This window comes from Scyliorhinus torazame, chromosome 30 (assembly GCF_047496885.1).
Source record: "Scyliorhinus torazame isolate Kashiwa2021f chromosome 30, sScyTor2.1, whole genome shotgun sequence".
NCBI lineage: Eukaryota > Metazoa > Chordata > Chondrichthyes > Carcharhiniformes > Scyliorhinidae > Scyliorhinus > Scyliorhinus torazame.
In genome coordinates, this window is record NC_092736.1 from 28,499,261 (window position 1) to 28,522,889 (window position 23,629).

Consider the following 23,629-nt stretch of genomic DNA (forward strand, 5'->3'; position numbering starts at 1 on the left):
TTGGGAACCTTAATTGTAGCTCCAGTATACAGGAGGTTGAGAGTAGTGAGGTCATGAGTAAGGTTTCAAAGTTGCAGGAGTGTACCGACAGACAGGAAGGTGATTTAAAGTGTGTCTTCTTCAATGCCAGGAGCATCCGGAATAAGGTGGGTGAACTTGCGGCATGGGTTGGTACCTGGGACTTCGATGTTGTGACCATTTCGGAGACATGGATAGAGAAGGGACAGGAGTGGTTGTTGCAGGTGCCAGGGTTTAGATATTTCAGTAAGCTCAGGGAAGGTGGTAAAAGAGGGGACGGCGTGGCATTATTAGTCAAGGACAGTATTACGGTGGCAGAAAGGACGTTTTATGAGGACTCGTCTACTGAGGTAGTATGGGCTGAGGTTAGAAACAGGAAAGGAGAGGTCACCCTGTTAGGGGTTTTCTATTGGCCTCCGGAAAGTTCCAGAGATGTAGAGGAAAAGATTGCAAAGATGATTCTGGATAGGAGCGAAAGTAACAGGGTAGTTGTTATGGGGGACTTTTAACTTTCCAAATATTGACTGGAAACGCTATTGTTCGAGTACTTTAGATGGGTCCGTTTTTGTCCAATGTGTACAGGAGGGTTTCCTGACACAATGTAGATAGGCCAACGAGAGGCGAGGCCATATTGGATTTGGTACTGGGTAATGAACCAGGACAGGGAACCGTGGTTTACTAAGGCAGTCGAAACACTTGTCAAGAGGAAGAAGGAGGCTTATGTAAAGATGAGACATGAAGGTTCACTTAGGGCGCTCGAGAGTTACAAGTTAGCTAGGAAGGACCTAAAGAGAGAGCTAAGAAGAGCCAGGAGGGGACATGAGAAGTCTTTGGCAGGTAGGATCAAGGATAACCCTAAAGCTTTCTATAGATATGTCATGAATAAAAGAATGACTAGGGTAAGAGTAGGGCCAGTCAAGGACAGTAGTGGGAAGTTGTGCGAGGAGATAGGAGAGGAGCTAAATGAATATAGTGTCCAATCACTTTTTTTCTGATTAAGGGGCAATTTAGCGTGGTCAATCCACCTACCCTGCACATCTTTGGGTTGTGGGGGTGGGACCCATGCAGACACGGGGAAAAATGTGCAAACTCCACACGGACAGTGACCCAGGGCCAGGAGCGAACCTGGGACCGTGCCACCCACACCTCCAGCATTTATAACGGTAAACAACAAAGTATTTCACTGGCTGCAAAGTGCTCTGGGCAGTCCTGAGATTGTGAAAGGTACTATTTAAATGAAAGATAGCCGTTGCTATCCATCTGTCGCTTGGCTCCAATTCTCCACTAGTCGCTCAACTCTTAATATCCCCTGAAGTGGCCTAGCCGGAGACTTTTATAGTAATAATCTTTATTGTCACAAGTAGGCCTACATTAATACTGCAATGAAGTTACTGTGAAAATCCCCTCGTCACCGCATTACGGCGCCTGTTCGGGTACACCGAGGGAGAATTCAGAATGTCCAATTCACTTAACAGCACGTCTTTCGGGACTTGTGGGAGGAAACCGGAGCACCCGGAGGAAACCCACGCACACGGGGAGAACGTGCAGACTCTGCACAGACAGTGACCCAAGCCGGGAATCAAACCTGGTACCCTGGAGCTGTGAAGCCACAGTACTAACCACTGTGCTACCATGCTGCCCTGGTTGGTTGCTTCTCGGAGATGGGCAATTAATGCACTGCGCCAGCTTTGCTCACATCCTTAAGAACGCAGGTGTTTGCTTTGCAAGCTATTTCGGATTGGATATTTTGCCAGCTTAATTTCAAAGTGTCAAATTTTTATCATTCAGCATGATGTATGCCTGAAATGAGTCATTACATCAAGATGTGGTTCAATTTAAGGTGTTGATTCTACTAATTGGTGTAGATGGGTTCGGTCGTTGTTGGACTCAGCAGAACATAGAACATACAGTGCAGAAAGAGGCCATTCGGCCCATCGAGTCTGCACCGACCCACTTTAGCCCTCACTTCCACCCTATCCCCGCAACCCAATAACCCCTCCTAACCTTTTTGGACACTAAGGGGGCAATTTAGCATGGCCAATCCACTTAACCTGCACGTCTTTGGACTGTGGGAGGAAACCGGAGCACCGGGAGGAAACCCACGCAGACACGGGGAGAACGTGCAGACTCCGCACAGACAGTGTCCCGGTGGGGAATCGAACCTGGGACCCTGGCGCTATGAAGCCACAGTGCTGGCCACTTGTGCTGCCCGCAAATGATTTGAAAGATGTTTGGGAGGGTGGCCCATTCTCCGTTCACACTCCAGAATGATGGACAGCATTCTTGGTGATTTCTGCTAATGGTTTGTCGCTTGCTTTTAAGGTGTAAATGCTGCGCGGCGTTCTACCCGGTGAGTTGCACACGCCTAAGGCATTGGAGGCTGCGAGCGCGCTCCTTCGAGAAGATTGAGTGGAGATTTGATAGAGAGGTTCAAAATCATGAGGGTCTGGACAGAGGAGAGGTGGGGGAAACTGTTCCCATTGCTGGAAGGATCGAGAAGCAGAGGACACTGATTTAAGGCATAAGAACCAAAAGCGACACGAAGAACAACCTTTTTGACGCGGCGAGTGGTTAGGATCTGGAGGGCTCTGCCTGAGAGTGATGGGCGCAGATTCAACACGGCCTTCAAAAGCGAATAGGATAATTTTCTGAACAGCAAATAAATTTGCCGGGTTGCAGGTTAAAGGTGGGGGAGTGGAGCCAGCTTAGTTGCTCTCGCAGAGAGCCGGCACGGATGTGATAGGCTGAATGGTCTCCTGCGTTGCTCCCGTCGTCGACTGCCCCTCTATTTGAAAGATGATGTCGACTCGGGACCATAGGTTTGTGCCTTGGATTGTCTTGTTGTTGAACAGGCCGGGAGAATCTGTACACAATTGAACAGGGTGTCCCGCGAGGCAGTGGGACCCAGAGTGAAGGAGCTGCTTTCTTTTCTTTCCTTCTCTGCTGTTGCTCATCTCATCATTACGACGCTGTGACTCTGCAAGCGTGATGGACAAGTTGTCTCCATAATAATAATAAGCTTTATTGTCACAACTAGGCTTACATTAACACTGCCATGAAGTTACTGTGAAAATCCCCTCGTCGCCACATTCCGCCGCCTGTTTGGGTACACTGAGAATTCAGAATGTCCAAATTACCAAACAGCACGTCTTTTGGGACTTGTGGGAGGAAACCGGAGCACCCGGAGGAAACCCACGCAGACACGGGGAGAACGTGCAGACTCCGCACAAACAAGTGACCCAAACCAGGAATAGAATCTGGGACCCTGGAGCTGTGAAGCAACAGTGCTAACCACTGTGCTAATGTGTCGCTATTCTGAACGATTGGTAACAAGCCCCTCCCAGTCATTGATATAAACGCCTCTTGCTTCAAGGAGAGCTTCAGAGTCTCTTTGAAGCATTTTCTTTGTCCTCCCCAAGAACGTTGGCCATCTGGGAGATGCGAGGACTGGACCTAGCAGGGGGAGACAGTTTTTGGTCATCCGGTGTGTGAAGTTGATTTTGCAGGAGTTTTGACTGGATATTTGTGGAGCTGGCTTCAAGAAGGACACTAGAGTTTGCCCAATGTTCATCCTAACAGATCCTGAGGATGTGGTGAAGGCATTGCCAATGGAATTTCTCGCTCGTTCTTATGTGCGACTGACACGCAGTCCAAGTATCACTGCGTTACTGGAAAATGGTGATAGGGCTTTTGTTGACTTGCGGAGGTCCTTATTGCCAAACACTCGCTGCTGTGGTTTGTAGAAGGCTGAGCTGGTGGGGCTGATCCGCCGTTGGATCTCATCGCTGATGGTGGCCGATTGAGAGAGGTGGCTGACAAGGTATGGGGAGTGCTCAACATATTCAAGGGAAACTCCAACATGGATTGACCTGACGAAGACCAGGAAAAATGTCGAGAGTGACACACGTTCCCGGAACCTGATCTGTGCTGGAGTTCTTCTCTGATTTTGCCTGAGACCCGGCAACAGCCTGACAACATTCACTGGCTAGGCGCTTGCCTGAGGAATGGGGACTTGAGTGGTGGGATGTCGAGGTAGGGAGGGTTGGGGCTGTGCGGTGATGGTGGAGGAATTTCTGTGTAACTGTATCCCAGAAAGTCACCAACTCCTTCACACCCCTAAATGATGCGATCAGAAATCTAAATCAACAAGAAATGTCGGCAAGCGATGATAAGATAGGAATTCAGAACTTGGGGTTTAAAGTGTTGGCCTTGTACTGCCATGTTTCGGACATCTTTCTGGCCTTGGCTCCTTCATCTGTTGGCAAAGATTAGAACGCTGCTGCGTAACTGAGATTGGCATCATTTGGGTCTATCTTAATTGGTCAAGTGTTTTAAAAATTGGCTCTTTAAAAATTAAGTTTTGTCTGGATCAAAGTTCAGGATTTATTGTGACGTTTGATTGATGTGTTAGATCCAGTACTTTTGGGAAGCACGGTGGTGCAGTGGTTAGCACTGCTGCCTCATGGCGCCGAGGGCCCGGGTTCGATCCCGGCCCCAGGTCGCTGTCCGTATGGAGTTTGCACATTCTCCCCGTGTCTGCGTGGGTCTTGCCCCCACAATCCAAAATAATAATCTTTTATTAGTGTCACAAGTCGGCTTACGTTCACACTGCAATGAAGTTCCTGTGAAAATCTGATGTGCAGGGTAGGTGGATTGGCCAGGCGAAACTGCCCCTTAATTCAAAAAAAAGAATCGGGTATTCTAAATTTATTAAAAAAAACAGATCCAATATTTTTATGTTGAGAAATTTAATTTAGTTTGTCTCGTCGTGGAGATGGAGGTATAGTCTTGTTTTTAGTTGGTCTTCAGTCAGTCAAAATTGTCTCTTCACTAATGTAAGATGAGGATTGGGGGTTCATTTACTAAATCTTTAAAGGTGGCAGGACAAGTTAGTACGCCTGTTTTAAAGTTTTTAAAATGGAGTATAAAAGCAAGGAAAATCTGACCGATGTTTATAAATCTGAGGTTAGACCTCAACTGAAGTAAAATGCCTCATTCTCGGCACCACAGTTCAGGAAGGATGTTAATATATTAGCAGATGAGATTTGCTGGGATGGTACCAGGAATGAGAGATTTCACAGTCCTAAGAGTTTTCCTTTGGCCCATTCTGTGCCAGCCATCAAGCACCCATTCTGTGCCAGCCATCAAGCACCTATCTACTCTGAATCCCATTTTCCAGCACTTGGCCCTTGGCCTTGTATGCTACGGTATTTTAAGTGCTCTTTTAAATAAAATTTTGTGAGGGTTCCTGCCTCTACCACCTTTCAGGCAGTGAGTTCCAAATTCCCACCACATTCTGGGCGAAATCATTTTTCATTACATCGCCTCTAAACTTCCTGCTCCTCACCTTAACTTAATGTCCCCTGGTCATTGACCCCCTCCGCTAAGGGGAAACGTTCCTTCCTACCCACCTTTTCTATGCCTCTCATGATTTCCTGCACATCCCTCGGCTCCAAGGAAAACAACCCCAGCCAATCCAGACTCTCTTGGTGGCTGAAACGCACTAGCCCAGGCAACATCCTGGTGAATCTCTGCTGCACCCTCTCGCGTGCAATCACATCTTTCCTTTTTTTAATATAAATTTAGAGTACCCAATTCATTTATTCCAATTAAGGGGCAATTTAGCGTGGCCAATCCACCTACCCTGCACATCTTTGGGTTGTGGGGGCGGAACCCACGCAAACACGGGGAGAATGTGCAAACTCCACACGGACAGTGACCCAGAGGCGGGATCGAACCTGGGACCTCGGCGCCATGAGGCTGCAGTGCTAACCCACTGCACCACCGTGCTGCCCGTCACATCTTCCCTACAGTGAGGCCTTTCGTGGTGAGACGACAGAAGCTGAGCTTGATCTCCTTTGGACATGGAAGGCTAAGGGGAGATTTTAACAAATGTCCAAGATTTGTAACAATTGGCAGAAGACCACATTAGGGAGATGAGAATTGCTTCTCTGTGTGTTGTGATTTGGAATGCGCTGCCTTATTGGTGCAAGCAGATTTAATAGAAACTTCCGAAAGCAAAATTGGCTATCTGCTGGAAAAAGAAATACAGAGCTATTGAGGAAAGAGCTGGACCAATTGGGTAGCACTTTCAAGGAGCTGACATCGGGATGATGGGTTGAATGGCCCCCTTATGTCCAATTGGATTTTATGATGCTGTTCTCAAATTTTACTCGCACTCTAAATTCCTCCAAATTATAGTCTAAATTTTTCATATTATTAATATTATAATATAATTCTAGTATGTGGGATGGCACAGTGGTTAGCATTGCTGCCTCACAGCGCCAGGGACCCGGGTCCAATTCCGACCTCTGGTGACAGTCTGTGTGGGGTTGGCATTTTAAAAATCGCCTTAGTCCCAGATGACCATAGGCTGCTTTCCCCTTTGAGGGGGAGAGCTGACTGGTGGCGATTTAACCTGAGGGTCACCCCACCCAGGGCGAGGGGGCAAGGTTGAGTAGGTGGGCCCTTCATGAATCACCTCAGCTGGTACGGAATTTAATCCACGCTGCTGGCCCTGTTCTGCATCAAACTAGCCACCCAGCCAACTGAGCTAAACCGGCTCCCTAGAGCTACCATATTCTCCCCGTGTCGAGGGTTTCCTCCGGGTGCTCTGGTTTCCTTCCACAGTCCAAAGATGTGCAAGTTAGGTGGATTGGACTTGCTAAATTGTCCGTTCATGTCCAACGCTTAGGTGGGGTTGCAGAGGAGTGAACTTGGGGAGGGTGGTCTTCCTGAGAGTGGGTGCAGACACAATGGGCCGAAAGGCCTCCTTCTGCACTGAAAAGTGGCATTTGGTTCCATCATACCTTTTTTAGTTTTGTTCCAACTAGAATTTATTTTAAAATGTTATTACTCTCTTTTTTTTATGGATGACTGGTCAGCTCTCAACGGTGGCTAGGAGGCTGAACTAGAGCCATAACGTTTTTAAGTTTAATGCATTGCGGAAAGATCAATTCATTCCAGGAGTGATAATGAGAAAAGAGAGCTTAAGTTATTTTATAAACAAACTTTATTGAAAGAAAAGAAAATATTTAACCTTTTAAACTTCAACCCTAACAATAGCAGATTACATGCAGTTTCTTAACCTTAACACACTAGTTCCGATTAGACATCACTAACAGAACATGCAACTCTCATGCCACTTTCACAGGCAGACAAAGGCAATACTTGCATTTACGAAGCAATTTTTCTTCTGGCGGGGACATTCATTCTGAACCCTTTTTCCAAAGCAACTTTCATGACTGCATTGGTTGATTTCCAAAGCCTGTAACTGTAACTGTTCAAAACAGCATTCCCTCTCACTCGCTGTCTCACTAACTCTGGGGTGTCCGGTCTTGAACCCATCAGCATTATCTTGCTTTCTTTATTGCCCACTCCCGTTTATACAAAAGAACAGAGCCATGCTATTGATACGCAACTAACCTCCCATTGACGGGCAAAGAGGCCATCAGACTCTGTAATGGGCTAATAGCTGGTCAGACAGGGGTTTCCCGAAGAACAATGGATCTGGGGCATCATGTGTATTCCCACTAATGAGTTGAAGTCTGACTGGGACAATGTAACCCGGCCAGGAATGGGCATTTCCCTCTGACTCTGTGCTCGTAGGTCTTTTTCCCTCTCAGACTGTTTAACCCCTAAATTGCCTGCTACATTAGGGTCTCATTTCTGGACCCAATTTCCTAATATCACCCTTGCGTAGCACTCATGTTGCGGGATGAATCGGTCCAAGGTGTAATGTTACTGTCAGTTTTAGTGTAACCTTCCCTTGTCTCAAAGTTGACAGATTATATCTCCGAAGAAATTTTAGTTCTGATTTTGTTAGCTGGTGAAATAGAATAATTGCCTCATTTTAACCAGCGAGCACAATGCTGGTTGGCTGCTCTTCCGTGTTGTGTTTAGCTATGCAATTTGGTGCAATGAATATTTAACTCAAATCGTTTCAGAATAACTCGTTATGTTACCGCAGCGAATCCTGGGCTGGTGCTGCAGATTACTGGGAGCGATGGAGTGCAGCTTCAGATAAGAGTGGTGGACTCAAAAATGTCAGAATCCTATCCGAATTAGCGGGGGAGAACTCCAGTGCCATTCTGGAAGGATGGGCAAAGCTGCACAGAGAATGGCCTCTATAATCAAAAGTTGTTTTGTGATGCCTCGTGAATAGCAATACATTTATTTTTCCGCACCCGAATGCTTTAATGATCTGGCGATATGTCAATACCAGACTACTGTCGATGCATTCCGTTGTCCCATTAAAAAAAATAATAGGTCAAAAGTTGAAGGCCATTCATGTTCCGTGAGTCAGTCAGTATTGGACTGAACCTTTGATCCTGGCTGTCAAAACCAGACAATATGGACTTTGCCCTCAACATGTTGGAAAGCCATTTTGAGTCTTGTTACAAACGGAATTTGTTACCCCACAGTGCGGCGGATGCTGGGACAGTGAGGAAATTTAAGGAGGCTGTTAGACAGATTTTTAATTGGTAATGGGGTGAAGAGTTATGGAGAACGGGCAGGACGGTGGAGTTGAGGTCCGGATGAGATCAGCCATGACCGAATGGCGGAGCAGACTCAATGGGTCAAATGGCCTAATTTGGCTATGATTTCTTATGAACTTACTACGCGATGGTTAGAGCATTCGGCTGTTTCTGGATCGTGTTAACATGAAGCACAATAGGCCTTTTTTTTTTTTGATCGCTTGGATCATTTCTCTATATTTTTCCTTTGTACTCCATGGCTGGTTGATGCCATCGTCGTTTCATTTCTGTGTGGGTTGTCTCTGACTTGTGTCTTTTTCCCAAGGTCGCAACTCCTATTGTTGATTGGCAGGTAGTGTGCAGGGTTTCCGCAGTGTTCCTTCTGTCGCCTACCTAGCTGTGATGGTCGTGAAGCTTGCCAGCTTGTGAGGGAAGCGACATTTCGCCGACGACCAAGTCTGGGTTCTGCGTACCCAACCATCTGCTTCAAGCCCTGCCCCCTTGTGCTTGAGCACGCGTCCTCCCCTCAAACCCCTCCTTTATAATGCCTCTGAATTTTAGTATGCAGCAATTTTCCGGTTTATCGATATAATCCATGAAATCGCAATTTTGCCGATGCTCTGCCTGAGAGCTGTTTTAAGTCGCATTTATAGTATTTGAGTTAAGTTGCAGTCTTTTCCGTGAGATGGCCCACACAGCCTCTCCCCATACCAGGCTGGGAGGCCATGTGGGGATCAGGAATTAATTGCGAAGCTGCTTGCTAACTTTTGGATCACGGCCAAGAACGTTACTGATGCTGCCGCTCATTCGGATGTTGTTAAAATAGCTGACCTGTCGCCAGTAGAAAATTCATTGGCTAATGGCAGACTTACTGGTTGGCCTCCCCCCAAAGTACTAAGCTGGCCGCTGTGTCCACCTGATATCTGTGTGATATGCTCAGCATGATTCGGAAGTGGTTATTAGATAGGCACATGGAGCACACCAGAATGACACGGAGTGGGATAGCTTGATCTTGGTTTCGGACAAAGCTCAGCACAACATCGAGGGCCGAAGGGCCTGTTCTGTGCTGTACTGTTCTATGTTCTATCAGTTGGGGCTGGGTCTCTGTCTCCCTCTCTGTAATTCCCTTCTCCAAACCCTTTTCCACTTCCCCCTCTCCTTAAAGCCTAATATAATAATAATCTTTTATTGTCACAAGTATGAAGCTACTGTGAAAAGCCCCTCGTTGCCACATTCCGGCGCCTGTTCGGTTAAGCTGGTACGGGATTTGAACCTGTGCTGCTGGCCTTGTTCTAAATTACAAACCAGGTGTCTAGCCCACTAAGCTAAACCAGCCCTATATGGCTCGTCACCAGAACAGTTTTCTGTTTCTTTCCCCACAGATGCATGCAGACCTGCTGAGTTTTTCCAGCCCTTTCGTTTTTACTTCAGATCCCCAGCACCCGTTTTAATTTGCTCTTTGACCAAATATTTGCTCACCTCTCTCAAGTCAATGTTTAACTTGGGCATCTGTTTTTCCCCAACACCTCTTTGTGATGAGCCTGAGGTGCCCTTGCACGTTAACGATGAGATACGCACGTATGTTAACTATCGTGATAGAAGGGGCAGCACGGTGGTGCAGTGGGTTAGTACTGCTGTCTCACGACGCTGAGGTCCCAGGTTCGATCCCGACTCTGGGTCACTGTCTGTGTGGAGTTTGCACATTCTCCCTGTGTTCGCCCCCACATCCCAAAGATGTGCAGGGTAGGTGGATTGACCACGCTAAATTGCCCCTTAATTGGAAAAAATGAATTGGGCATTCGAAATTTGACGCGCGCCTTTGTGCTTTTCCCTGTTGAGTGAGCAGATTGTGGGTTCAAGTCCCTCACCGAAGGCTTAAGCATAATCTAAGGCCGGCATTTCAGCCAGACTGAGTGAGTGCTGCACTGTCGGAAGTACCTCCTTGTGGATGAGATACTAAATCAAGGTCTTGTTTTCCCCTTCAGGTGGTCATAGAAGGTCCCATCCACCGTTTGAAGAAGAGCAACGGAGTCCTCCCTGGTGTCCCGGCTAAAGATTCACCCCCTCGACCAACATCACCAAAACCAGATCATCAGGTCATTGATTCCATCGCTGCTGTGAGAGCTTAAACTGCTTTTCCTACGTTAGAGCTAACGACTGCGCTTTGAATTTTTTCCAGTGGCTGTGAAGCACTTTGGGGACATCCCGAGGTCATGAAATGTGCTGTGTGAATGCCATTTCTTTTTGTTCCTTTGTCAATTTGCTAATGTGACCTGTAAACCAGCCCCTGCCCTTTCCCATTGCATGTGTGAAAGTGTCGCTGCCATGAAGATAATGCTTGGGTGCTTGATGTGCCTTTGAAGCTGGGAAACCAGGCACTCGTGTAATTACTGTAGCTCAGAGCTACAAAGGCTCTTGTTACACTATCCAGTGATTAATTCATAGATACCTCTTTGTGGTTTCCATGTAATTTCAGGATTAATTCTACCTGTGGCAAGCTTTGCTTTATATATCCCCCAGTGTTTTACCTGTTCCCATAATTTCCTAATAAGGTTATTGCATTTCTAGTTCATGTGAAGTCCCCAAATTGGGTTTTCTTAGTTCCCCTGGCTTATGATGCCTTGTAAGCTTTGTTGAATTGTACTTATGTCAACCAAACACTAAATAGTTGTCTGTCCAAAACCCAAGTCTGTGGCGTTCAAAGAGTTAAAACTCTTATTGTGATCTTATTGAAACATACGCGATCCTGAGGGGATTTGATACATTAGATACCAGGATGTTGTTTCCACTCGTGAAGAAACTAGAACCAGGGGACAGGGTTTAGGAATAAAATGTGTACTGTTTAAGCAGATAATTTATTCTCTCTCAAAGGGTTGTGGAACTCCCTTCAGCCAGCCAGCATTGGAGATTGGGCCATCAAATTTCTTCAAGACAGAGTTAAATAGATTTTTGATGGACGAGGGTGTCAAGAATTATAGGGGGCAGGCAGGAAAGTGGAGTTGACCGAACCAGGTGGGCCGTGATCTTATTAAAAGGGGGTGCAGGCTGGAAGGGCTGAATGACCTATGTTGCCAAACTTTGCTGTTTGGATCAGCAATTTTCAATTTCACCTCGCCCTCTTCCCACGGCACCTTCCCATGCGATCGCAGAAGGTGCAACCCCCTTACCTCCTCCCTGCTCACCATCCTAGGGCCTAAACACTCTTTTCAGGTGAGGCAGTGCGTCACGCTCACCTCGTCCAATCTGGTCCATTGCATTCGCTGCTTCCAATGCGGTCTACTTTACTTTGGAGAGATTAAATGCAGACTGGGGTGACCGCTTTGCAGAACACCTCCGGTTCGTCCACAAGCAGGACCCAGACCTTCCCGTCACTTGTCATTTCAACTCACCGTCCTGCTCTCACGTCCACGTGTCCGTCCTTGGCCTGCTGCAATGTTCCAGTGAAGCCCGGCGCAAACTGGAGGAACAGCGCCTCATCTTCCCAATAGGCACGGTACAGCCTTCTGGATTTAACATTGACTTCAACAACTTCAGATTGTGCACCCTGTCCTCCACCTCCATCCCATTTTTATTTCTATCAATTTATTTTCACTTATTTCAACGATCCGTTTTACCCTCACTGTTGTCTCTCTTCCCCCACTAGGCCCATCGGTTCCCTGTTCCAGGTTGTCCTTTGACACACTGCTTACCCCTGTTCTGCCATTAGCACATTCTGATCTCCATGTGCAGCCACCAGCACCCTTCTTAGTCATTATCTCCACCATTTACATTCCCTTCGTCATTTTGTCAACAACATCTTTGTCAGTCTTCACCTATTGTTGGCGCTCTTACCAGCCCCACTGCTCCTGGCCCCCGCAACAGTAGAAATCTGTTCTCTCTAGCTTTGACAAGGGGTCATCCACGCCCGAAACGTAGCTCCGTTCTCTCTCCACAGATGCAGGCAGCCCTGCTGAGATTGTCTAGCATTTTCTGCTTTTGTTTCAGAGTCCAGCATCCGCAGTAATTTGCTTCCGACTGAAGACTGTTTTAGGAAATGCTTTACTCCCAATCTGTCACTTCCCATCCAATTCCAAAACCTGTCACTTGAGCCATTTGAGAATCCACCCGTCCGTGGGACACTGTGAAGCTCTCACAGCTGGGAGGATAGGAGATTGATGCCGCTTAATTTTGTTGAAGGAAATTGGAAGGGGAGCAGGCCAGTATTCTCCACTCTAGATCATACAAAACATTGGTTAGACCGCAGCTAGTGTATTGTGTGCAGTTCTGGAATACACATTATAGAAAGGATGTGATAGCACTGGAAAGGGTGCAGAAGAGATTTACCAGGATGTTGCCTGGGTTGGAGAGTTTTAGTTATGAAGAGAGATTGGATAGATTGGGGTTGTTTTCCTTGGAGCAGAGGAGACTGAGGGGGACACACGATTGAGATGTATAAAATTATGAGGGGCATATATGGAGAGACAGGAAGAATCTTTTCCCCTTGGTGGAGGGGTGACCTGGGGCATAGATTTAAGGTAAGGGGGAAGGAGGTTTAAAGGGGATGTGAGGAAACACTTTTTCACCCAGAGGGAGTCTGGAGCTCACTGCCTGAAAGGGTGGTGGAGGCAGAGACCCTCAGAGCATTTAAGAAGTATTTAGATGTGCAGTTGCGATGCCAAGATGTACAAGGCTATAGTGCTGGAAAATGGGATTAGAATAGTTAGCTGGTTGTTTGTGCCTGGTGGAGACGCGCTGGGCTGAAGGGTCTTTTCTGTGCTGTACACCTCTATGACTCTAGAGCATTGCGACATGGCCACTGCTGTAAAATGAATGTGGCTCAAACAAAAAATGCTTCCTCCCCAGGTTGAATAGTTGACTGCAGTGTTTAGGTTCGCACCCTGGAAATTGGGCAGATGGGTCTGTTACCAGAAAGCTGTTCGCGCCTGTTCCCCGGTTTGACTGACAGTGAAAATTGGAGGTTAGAAAATTATTTTGTGCTCTGCGACATACATTTCATCATCCTAAGGTATTGCTCTGTATCTGGCTGTGGCATCTCCAGCAGTTTTCGGGAAAGGAAAAGCACACATCTTCATGGCATCGGGCTACAGTGTTACAGTATGGTTAGGTTTTAATCATTTGCGAGCACAGTTAACAAATCATTGGAAAGGTGGAAACAGCAGCAAGTCTGAGATGCCCCACTTAATTTGTTTGAACCCCTGGCCACAATCTTTAAACATACTGGGATAAATCCATGTTGGTGTGAAATCACGGAGCAGTGCAATTGTTTGAAGTGGAGTACAAACGAGAGTGGATATTGGAGGATTTTTAGATCCAGTCTACAGATTCAAAGTAATTGTGCAGAAATCTCACCCATATTAATCAGCAATGTAAATAGGATAGGAATTCAGCAGAGGAATAATTTGAATTGATAGTGGCCTTTATCTAATCCAGTACTACTCGGGGGTTATCTGTATTTGAACACTTTTTTTCTCTGCAGTTTTAAACAGCGCAGATAACTCCGTTGCTTTATCCTGTGGGTGTCAGCGATGGCTCTTGCCTCTGACTCAGAAGGTTGGAGGTTTGAGCCCTGAGATTTGAGCAGGAGGTCTAGGCTGGAATTGCAGCGAGTGCAGTGGTGAGGGAGTGTTGCACTGTTGAACGTGCTTGCTTTTGTATCTGCCCTGTCGGGTGGAGGTCAGAAGAACAAAGGGGGTTTCTTCCGGTGTCCTGTGCTCTTGACACCCAAAATAATTCATCTCACATTGCCGTTTGTGGGAACAACAACAACTTCCTCAGTTCTTGGCTCAAAGGCAGGCTCTTGCCAAATGTTTGTGGAGCCACGGAAAATTGGTGCAATTTATTTTATTGCAGGCGGGGCCAAACTTTTCAGCTGGAACGGGGTTAACCCCATGCTGTTGGTGTTGTCTGATCGACGTGCTAGCCAGCTGAGTTAACGCACCCCTCCTCCTGTGGAACCCTACTGCATGCGAATTGGCTTCCACATCTTCGGCCTTACAATAGTGACTACAGTTCAAAAATACTTCATTGACGTTAAAGTGCTTTGTGATTCACTGAGGTTGTGCAAGTTGCTATATAAATGCAGATATTTTGCTGTAGGTCAGGTGAGGATGACTCTAGGTGTGACTGCCTGTTTTACTGTTCGATGCCTTTCATTTCTCTCTCTCAGAATCGTAGAATCACTATAGTGCAGACGGGGGCTATTTGACCCATTGAGTCTGCATGGACCCTCTGAACGAGCACCTCACCTAGGCCCACTCCCCCATCTCCATAACCCCACCTAACCGTTGGACTACGGGGCAATTTAGCATGGCCAATCCACCTGCACATCTTCGGACGACTTTAGAATTAACCATTGCAGATGTGGAGCAGGTTGAAGAAAAGCCTGGGGTTGCCTTGGAAATGCCGGCGGCAGCTGGGCTTGTCTGAAGCATCCTTCCCCGTGGCGAGAAACGTGCAGTGCAACTACTCGTTTATTCACTGACAAATCCTTCCTTTGCCAAGGCACACCACCCAAGGTGAGCCGCTATGTTACATTATCACAGTACCAGTCTCCATTTTACTGAGGCGGCAGAATGTGGTCAGTGTAGTTCCACATTTCTTCAGGGGGGCATTCTTTTAGCCGTCGCTGCCTGATTTGTGGCAGCCAGTTGACCTTTCTACTGTGAAGAATGGCCCTTCATTTTTTAGTGGCAATTAGCTGGCTATGGTTCATCTTGATTTATATGAGAAGCATTGAGAACACAATCCATTATGCCAGTAATTGCAACATTGCAGATACTGCGCTTGTACCAAATACTGTATCCTAGAAATAGAATCTCCCTTTACTGCGTTCGTTTATAATCTTATTGTGTTTGCTCACAGACACTCTCTCTTGTTATGGACTATGGCTATCACAGTAAGGGGATGTGTGATGCTCCACTGTTGATAGCTAAAGTTCATTTGGATGGTATGATTATCGGCCAGATTGAGAGTGGTAGTAGGTCCCTTGAACGAGTCGATCTGACCACTCATTCCCGCAGACACATTTGGGTAAACGTTCTGGTCCTGCCCGCCATGGGCGAAACAGAAAACACGACGGTCCGTTGACCTCGGTCGGGAATTTCTGGGTTTGGGGCGGGCGCAGCCGGAAAGTCCCGCACGTTTCAGACGGTTTGTACGATGCAGAGGGGAGCTGAGAAATTTGCCGAGTTTGAGCAATCATCTCAACGACCTGATACGAGATGGTAACACTTTTTGGATCACTGTGCTCTTACCTCAAGAGTAATGGGAAGTAGTGGAAGGACTTGCAAACTGGTCATTATGATGTGACATGAACACTCCTAGAATTGTGAATCATCTTCATACCAGCTCACAGAGTGGTTAGCTCGCTGCAGTGGACAATCCGTGTGATTGTGGGGTGGCTATCAGCACCCAACATTGTTGGATGTTGACACACAATTCGAGCTAGGGTTCTCTGATTCTAGAGGCTTCCAATTGCTGGGCGAGTCAGGAACCGGGATTGAACACCGCCCTTCTGAGTTGGAGATGCTATTATCAAATGCTCCTGTTTTGTAGCATATAAATACTCCTATTGTAGCATGAACTTTGGCTCCAGCCGTTTGAAGCGTTTTAACATCTCATTTGTGGCTTCCAATCCTTTCCAGTTACCTACGAACTAGGAACAAGAGTTGTCCCCTCGGCCCCTCGAGCATGTTCCGCCTTTTGATGAGATCATGACTGATCTGATTGTAACCACCCGCTTACCCCAATAACCTTTCACCCCCTTGTTTATCAGGAATCTTATCTACCTCTGCCGTAAAAATATTCAAAGACAGGGTGGCATGTGGCGCAGTGGTTAGCACTGGGACTGCGGTGCTGAGGACCCGGGTTCGAATCCCGGCTCTGGGTCACTGTCCGTGTGGAGTTTGCACATTCTCCCCATGTCTGTGTGGGTTTCACCCCCACAACCCAAAGATGTTCAGGTTAGGTGGACTGGCCACGCTAAATTGCCCCTTAATTGGAAAAAAAAATAATTGGGTACCTTAAATTTTATTTAAAAAAAATATTCAAAGACTTGGCTTCCACTGCCTTTTGAGGAAGAGTTCCAAAGACTCATTGAATTATCATAGAATCTACAATGCAGAAGGAGGCCAGCCCTTTGGAACGAGTACCCTATTTAAGCCCATGCCTCCACCCTATTCCCGTAACCCAGTTTAACCTTTTTGACACCAAGGGCAATTTATCATGGCCAATCCACCTAACCTGCACATCTTTGGACTGTGGGAGGAAACCGGAGCACCCGGAGGAAACCCACGCAGACACGGGGCGAACATGCAGACTCCGCACAGACAGTCACCCAAACCGGGAATCGAACCTGGGACCCTGGAGCTGTGAAGCAAATGTGCTAACCACTGTGCTACCGTGCTGCCCACTCACGACTCTGAAAGAAAAATTTCTCCTCATCCGTCTTAAATGAGCGACCCCTTATTTTTAAACCGTGACACCCTCGTTCTAGATTCCCCCACAAGAGGAAACATCCTCTCCACATCCACCCCTGTCAATACCCCTCAGGAACTTAAAGGTTTTGATCAAGTTGTCTGTCACTCTTCTAATCTCTAATGGATCCGAATCTGACCTTTCCTTATAAAACAGACCCACCCATTTCTGGTGTTCGTCGAGTTGGATTCCATCATAAGTCCCAAAATTAAAAATCAAGAAAAATAAGAGCTGTGTTTTTAATGTACAGATTTTAAAAAACTGATCATAATGCTGCACTTAACGATTTAAAATGATCATTTTAATGAAAAACACCACTGTGCTTTAAATAAACCTGTTTGAGTTCTAAGGAAAGGCTGGGACTTTTTTCCCTGGAGCGTAGGTGGCTTAGGGGTGATCTTATAGAGGTCTATAAAATAATGAGGAGCATAGATAAGGTAGTCAACATCTTTTCCCAAAGGTAGAGGAGTCTAGAACTAGAGGGCGTAGGTTTAAGGTGAGAGGGGAGAGATACAAAAGAGACCAGAGGGGTAATTTCTTCTCACACATGGTGGTGAGCATCTGGAACGGGCTGCCAGAGGCAGGAGGCGGGTATGATTTTGTCTTTGAAAAAGCTGTTCGACAGTTACACGGGCAGGGTGGGTTGACAGGGATATGGGCCAAATGCGGGCAAGTGGGACTAGCTTAGTGATAGAAACTGGGCGGCATGGACAAGCTGGGCCGACGGGCCTGTTTCCATGCTGTAAACATCTATGACTATGACTCTATGAATGCAATAGCCACACCATGGCTATATTTAACGCCTTTGAACTGAGTAGCAGGTTTTAATTATAACCATTATGATTTCTAATATAGCTGATTGTGCTATTAGAAACTAGTTTTTAATCATGAGAATCAGTATAGAAAATTGTCTTAATTCTTTGCATCTTAAGTTTAAGTTTGTTTTACTGACAAAATTATGGTAAAACAAAAATCCATTTATCACAAGATCTGTTACAAAAACTGACTTTCAGTTTTATGTAAATTTGTAAAGTTTTTAATTAAAGTTGGAACGAGCTGTTTTTCCATTAAATTAATAGTCCTTTCACAGTACAGGACTTGAGTAGTGCCAAATAAAAGAGTCATGTCGAAGCTTTCCATCTCTCTCATCAGGACATTCGCAAGAGTACCAAATGTAAAGGGAACAATCGTTTCTACTTCATGAGAAGAGAGTGAAGATGGTTGGCAAGCGGACTCTGATTGGTAGAAGCATTGCCATAGAGAATGCACCAGCTAACTGACAACTGACAGTTAACTGCCAAAGTACCATACGACCATAAGACATAGGAGCGGAAGTAAGGCCATTCGGCCCATTGAGTCCACTCCACCATTCAATCATGGCTGATTTCAACTCCATTTACCCGCTCTCTCCCCATAGCCCTTAATTCCTCGAGAAATCAAGAATTTATCAACTTCTGTCTTAAAGACACTCAACGTCCCGGCCTCCACCGCCCTCTGTGGCAATGAATTCCACAGACCCACCACTCTCTGGCTGAAGAAATTTCTCCTCATCTCTGTTCTAAAGTGACTCCCTTTTATTCTAAGGCTGTGCCCCCGGGTCCTAGTCTCCCCTGCTAATGGAAACAATTTCCCTACATCCACCCTATCTAAGCCATTCATTATCTTGTAAGTTTCTATTAGATCTCCCCATAACCTCCTAAACTCCAATGAATATAATCCCAGGATCCTCAGACGTTCATCGTATGTTAGGCCTACCATTCCTGGGATCATCCGTGTGAATCTCCGCTGGACCCGCTCCAGTGCCAGTATGTCCTTCCTGAGGTGTGGGGCCCAAATACAAACCAGGCAGATTGACTATGATTGGTCAAAGCAAGGTGGCGCAGTGGGTTAGCCCTGCAGCCTCACGGCTCCGAGGTCCCAGGTTCGATCCTGGCTCTGGGTCACTGTCCGTGTCGAGTTTGCACATTCTCCCCGTGTTTGCGTGGGTTTCGCCCCCACAATCCAAAAGATGTGCAGGCTAGGTGGATTGGCCACGCTAAATTCCCCCTTAATTGTAAAAAATTAATTGGGTACACTAAATTTATTTTAAAAAATGATTGGTCAATTCCCCAGGGAATGAACCAGAGCATGGCTGTCCCCTATTTTGTTCAGTTGAAATAGGCGCAATGTGTATACATGTTCCTTCTGTCTGCAAAGAGCAGGTCCCTCTGTACTATATATGTCGCTTCTAACATGCATAAGTGCACCATTCTGCAAGCCCGACTGATGATCTTAAATTGGTTGTCAGCCTGATTTTTAGAACACTCTGGGTTAAATTAATCTGGTTGACCATTTTCACATTTTTTTGATCATGCTTATATATATAATTCATGTAAATTTACACCCAGAACATGAATGTGCATATGAAGCTATGAAGAACAAAAATTAGAAGATACAACAAAAAAAGTTAAAAATGGATTTTTATTTTACCATAATTTTGTCAGTAAAGTCACCTTTAAAACAAACTTTTAAGATGCATAGAGGGAAGGCAATTTTCTATCTCATTTCCCACGATGAGAATAGTTTCTTGAGTCGCTGAATACTGTCCTGGTTTGAAACCTCCTCGTCGTAGATATTATGGGGAATGTCAGTGACCAGAGTACTTTCAAGATTATCATAGAATTTACAGTGCAGAAGGAGGCCATTCGGCCCAGCGAATCTGCACCGGCTCTTGGAAAGAGCACCCTACCCAAGGTCAAAGCCTCCACCCTATCCCCATAACCCAACCCAACACAAAGGGCAATTTTGGACACTAAGGGCAATATATCATGGCCAATCCACCTAACCTGCACATCTTTGGAGTGTGGGAGGAAACCGGAGCACCCGGAGGAAACCCACGCACGCACGGCGAGGATGTGCAGACTCCGCATAGACAGAGACCCAAGCCGGAATCGAACCTGGGATCCTGGAGCTGTGAAGCAATTGTGCTAACCACAAGGCTACCGTGCTGCCCGTTTGGCAGCCATTATATATTAAGTCGTGCTTCGGGCCTGTGAGCATCTTGTTTATTTGCTGTGAATTTACAGCACAGAAATGGGCTATTCGGCTGCGTCCGGCTGAACCAGAGCCTCTCTGGGGCTGGTTTAGCACAGGGCTAAATCGCTGGCTTTGAAAGCAGACCAAGGCAGGCAGCACGGTTCAATTCCTGTACCAGCCTCCCCGAACAGGCGCCGGAATGTGGCGACTTAGGGGCTTTTCACAGTAACTTCATTTGAAGCCTACTTGTGACAGTGAGCGATTTTTCATTTTCATTTCATTTCCCTTTATCATAGAACATAGAACATAGAACAATACAGCGCAGTACACAGGCCCTTCGGCCCACGATGTTGCACCGAAACAAAAGCCATCTAACCATTATCATCCATATGTTTATCCAATAAATTTTTAAATGCCCTCAATGTTGGCGAGTTCACTACTGTAGCAGGTAGGGCATTCCACGGCCTCACTACTCTTTGCGTAAAGAACCTACCTCTGACCTCTGTCCTATATCTATTACCCCTCAGTTTAAAGCTATGTCCCCTCGTGCCAGCCATTTCCATCCGCGGGAGAAGGCTCTCACTGTCCACCCTATCCAACCCCCTGATCATTTTGTATGCCTCTATTAAGTCTCCTCTTAACCTTCTTCTCTCCAACGAAAACAACCTCAAGTCCATCAGCCTTTCCTCATAAGATTTTCCCTCCATACCAGGCAACATCCTGGTAAATCTCCTCTGCACCCGCTCCAAAGCCTCCACGTCCTTCCTATAATGCGGTGACCAGAACTGTACGCAATACTCCAAATGCGGCCGTACCAGAGTTCTGTACAGCTGCAACATGACCTTCTGACTCCGGAACTCAATCCCTCTACCAATAAAGGCCAACACTCCATAGGCCTTCTTCATAACCCTATCAACCTGGGTGGCAACTTTCCGGGATCTATGTACATGGACACCTAGATCCCTCTGCTCATCCACACTTTCAAGAACTTTACCATTAGCCAAATATTCCACATTCCTGTTATTCCTTCCAAAGTGAATCACCTCACACTTCTCTACATTAAACTCCATTTGCCACCTCTCAGCCCAGCTCTGCAGCTTATCTATATCCCTCTGTAACCTGCTACATCCTTCCACATTATCGACAACACCACCGACTTTAGTATCGTCTGCAAATTTACTCACCCACCCTTCTGCGCCTTCCTCTAGGTCATTGATAAAAATGACAAACAGCAACGGCCCCAGAACAGATCCTTGTGGTACTCCACTTGTGACTGAACTCCATTCTGAACATTTCCCATCAACCACCACCCTCTGTCTTCTTTCAGCTAGCCAATTTCTGATCCACATCTCTAAATCACCCTCAATCCCCAGCCTCCGTATTTTCTGCAATAGCCTATCGTGGGGAACCTTATCAAACGCTTTGCTGAAACCCATATACGCCACATCAACTGCTCTACCCTCGTCTACCTGTTCAGTCACCTTCTCAAAGAACTCGATAAGGTTTGTGAGGCATGACCTACCCTTCACAAAGCCATGCTGACTATCCCTGATCATATTATTCCTATCTAGATGATTATAAATCTTGTCTCTTATAATCCCCTCCAAGACTTTACCCACTACAGACGTGAGGCTCACCGGTCTATAGTTGCCAGGGTTGTCTCTGCTCCCCTTTTTGAACAAAGGGACCACATTTGCTATCCTCCAGTCCTCTGGCACTATTCCTGTAGCCAATTATGACATAAAAATCAAAGCCAATGGTCCAGCAATCTCTTCCCTGGCCTCCCAGAGAATCCTAGGATAAATCCCATCAGGTCCCGGGGACTTATCTATTTTCAGCCTGTCCAGAATTGCCAACACCTCTTCCCTACGTACCTCAATGCCATCTAATCTATTTACCTGGAGCTCAGCATTCTCCTCCACAACATTATCTTTTTCCTGAGTGAATACTGATGAAAAATATTCATTTAGTATCTCGCCTATCTCTTCAGACTCTACACACAACTTCCCATCCCTGTCCTTGACTGGTCCTACTCTTTCCCTAGTCATTCGCTTATTCCTGACATACCTATAGAAAGCTTTTGGGTTTTCCTTGATCCTTCCTGCCAAATACTTCTCATGTCCCCTCCTTGCTCGTCTTAGCTCTCTCTTTAGATCCTTCCTCGCTACCTTGTAACTATCCATCGCCCCAACTGAAACGTTACACCTCATCTTCACATAGGCCTCCTTCTTCCTCTTAACAAGAGATTCCACTTCTTTGGTAAACCACGGTTCCCTCGCTCGGCACCTTCCTCCCTGCCTGACCGGTACATACTTATCAAGAACACGCAGTAGCTGATCCTTGAACAAGCTCCACTTATCCAGTTTGTCCAACACTTGCAGCCTACTTCTCCACCTTATCCCCCCCCAAGTCACGTCTAATGGCATCATAATTGCCCTTCCCCCAGCTATAACTCTTGCCCTGCGGTGTATACTTATCCCTTTCCATCCTTAACGTAAACGTCACCGAATTGTGGTCACTGTCCCCAAAGTGCTCACCTACCTCCAAATCCAACACCTGGCCTGGTTCATTACCCAAAACCAAATCCAATATGGCCTCGCCTCTTGTTGGCCTGTCAACAAACTGTGTCAGGAAACCATCCTGCACACACTGTACAAAAAACGACCCATCTAATGTACTCGAACTATATCTTTTCCAGTCAATATTTGGAAAGTTAAAGTCTCCCATAATAACTACCCTGTTACTTTCGCTCTTATCCAGGATCATCCTCGCCATCCTTTCCTCTACATCCCTAGAACTATTTGGAGGCCTATAGAAGACTCCCAACAGTGTGACCTCTCCTTTCATGTTTCTAACCTCAGCCCATACTACCTCGGAAGAGGAGTCCCCATCTAGCATCCTCTCCGCCACCGTAATACTGCTCTTGACTAGCAGCGCCACACCTCCCCCTCTTTTGCCTCCTTCTCTGAGCTTACTAAAACACCTAAACCCCGGAACCTGCAACATCCATTCCTGTCCCTGCTCTATCCATGTCTCCGAAATGGCCACAACATCGAAGTCCCAGGTACCAACCCATGCTGCCAGTTCCCCTACCTTATTTCGTATACTCCTGGCATTGAAGTAGACACACTTCAAACCACCTACCTGAACACTGGCCCCCTCCTGCGTCGTCAAATCTGAGCTCCTGACCTCTATACTCTCATTCTCCCTTACCCTAAAACTACAATCCAGGTTCCCATGCCCCTGCTGCATTAGTTTAAACCCCCCCAAAGAGCACTAAAAAATCTCCCCCCCAGGATATTTGTGCCCCTCAGGTTCAGATGTAGACCATCCTGTCTGTAGAGGTCCCACCTTCCCCAGAAAGAGCCCCAGTTATCCAGAAATCTGAATCCCTCCCGCCTGCACCATCCCTGTAGCCACGTGTTTAATTGCTCTCTCTCCCTATTCCTCATCTCACTATCACGTGGCACGGGCAACAACCCAGAGATAACAACTCTGTTTGTTCTAGTTCTGAGCTTCCATCCTAGCTCCCTGAAAGCCTGCCTGACATCCTTGTCCCCTTTCCTACCTATGTCGTTAGTGCCAATGTGGACCACGACTTGGGGCTGCTCCCCCTCCCCCTTAAGGACCCGGAAAACACGATC

General features: G+C 46.5%; 1 protein-coding gene across 8 annotated transcripts in view; it reads left to right on the forward strand.

Moving 5' to 3' along the window:
• LOC140404474 (casein kinase I-like) overlaps nucleotides 1-23,629 on the forward strand; it is a 291,996-nt gene that overhangs the window by 28,683 nt on the left and 239,684 nt on the right. For 6 of the 8 annotated variants that reach the window (XM_072493070.1, XM_072493065.1, XM_072493073.1 and 3 more), the window contains one exon: nucleotides 10,481-10,612. The gene's annotated coding sequence lies outside the window, so the exon portion shown is untranslated. Of the gene's footprint in view, nucleotides 1-10,480; nucleotides 10,613-13,346; nucleotides 13,453-23,629 lie in introns of those variants that run through there. The other 2 variants (XM_072493069.1, XM_072493072.1) reach the window with 2 other exon arrangements.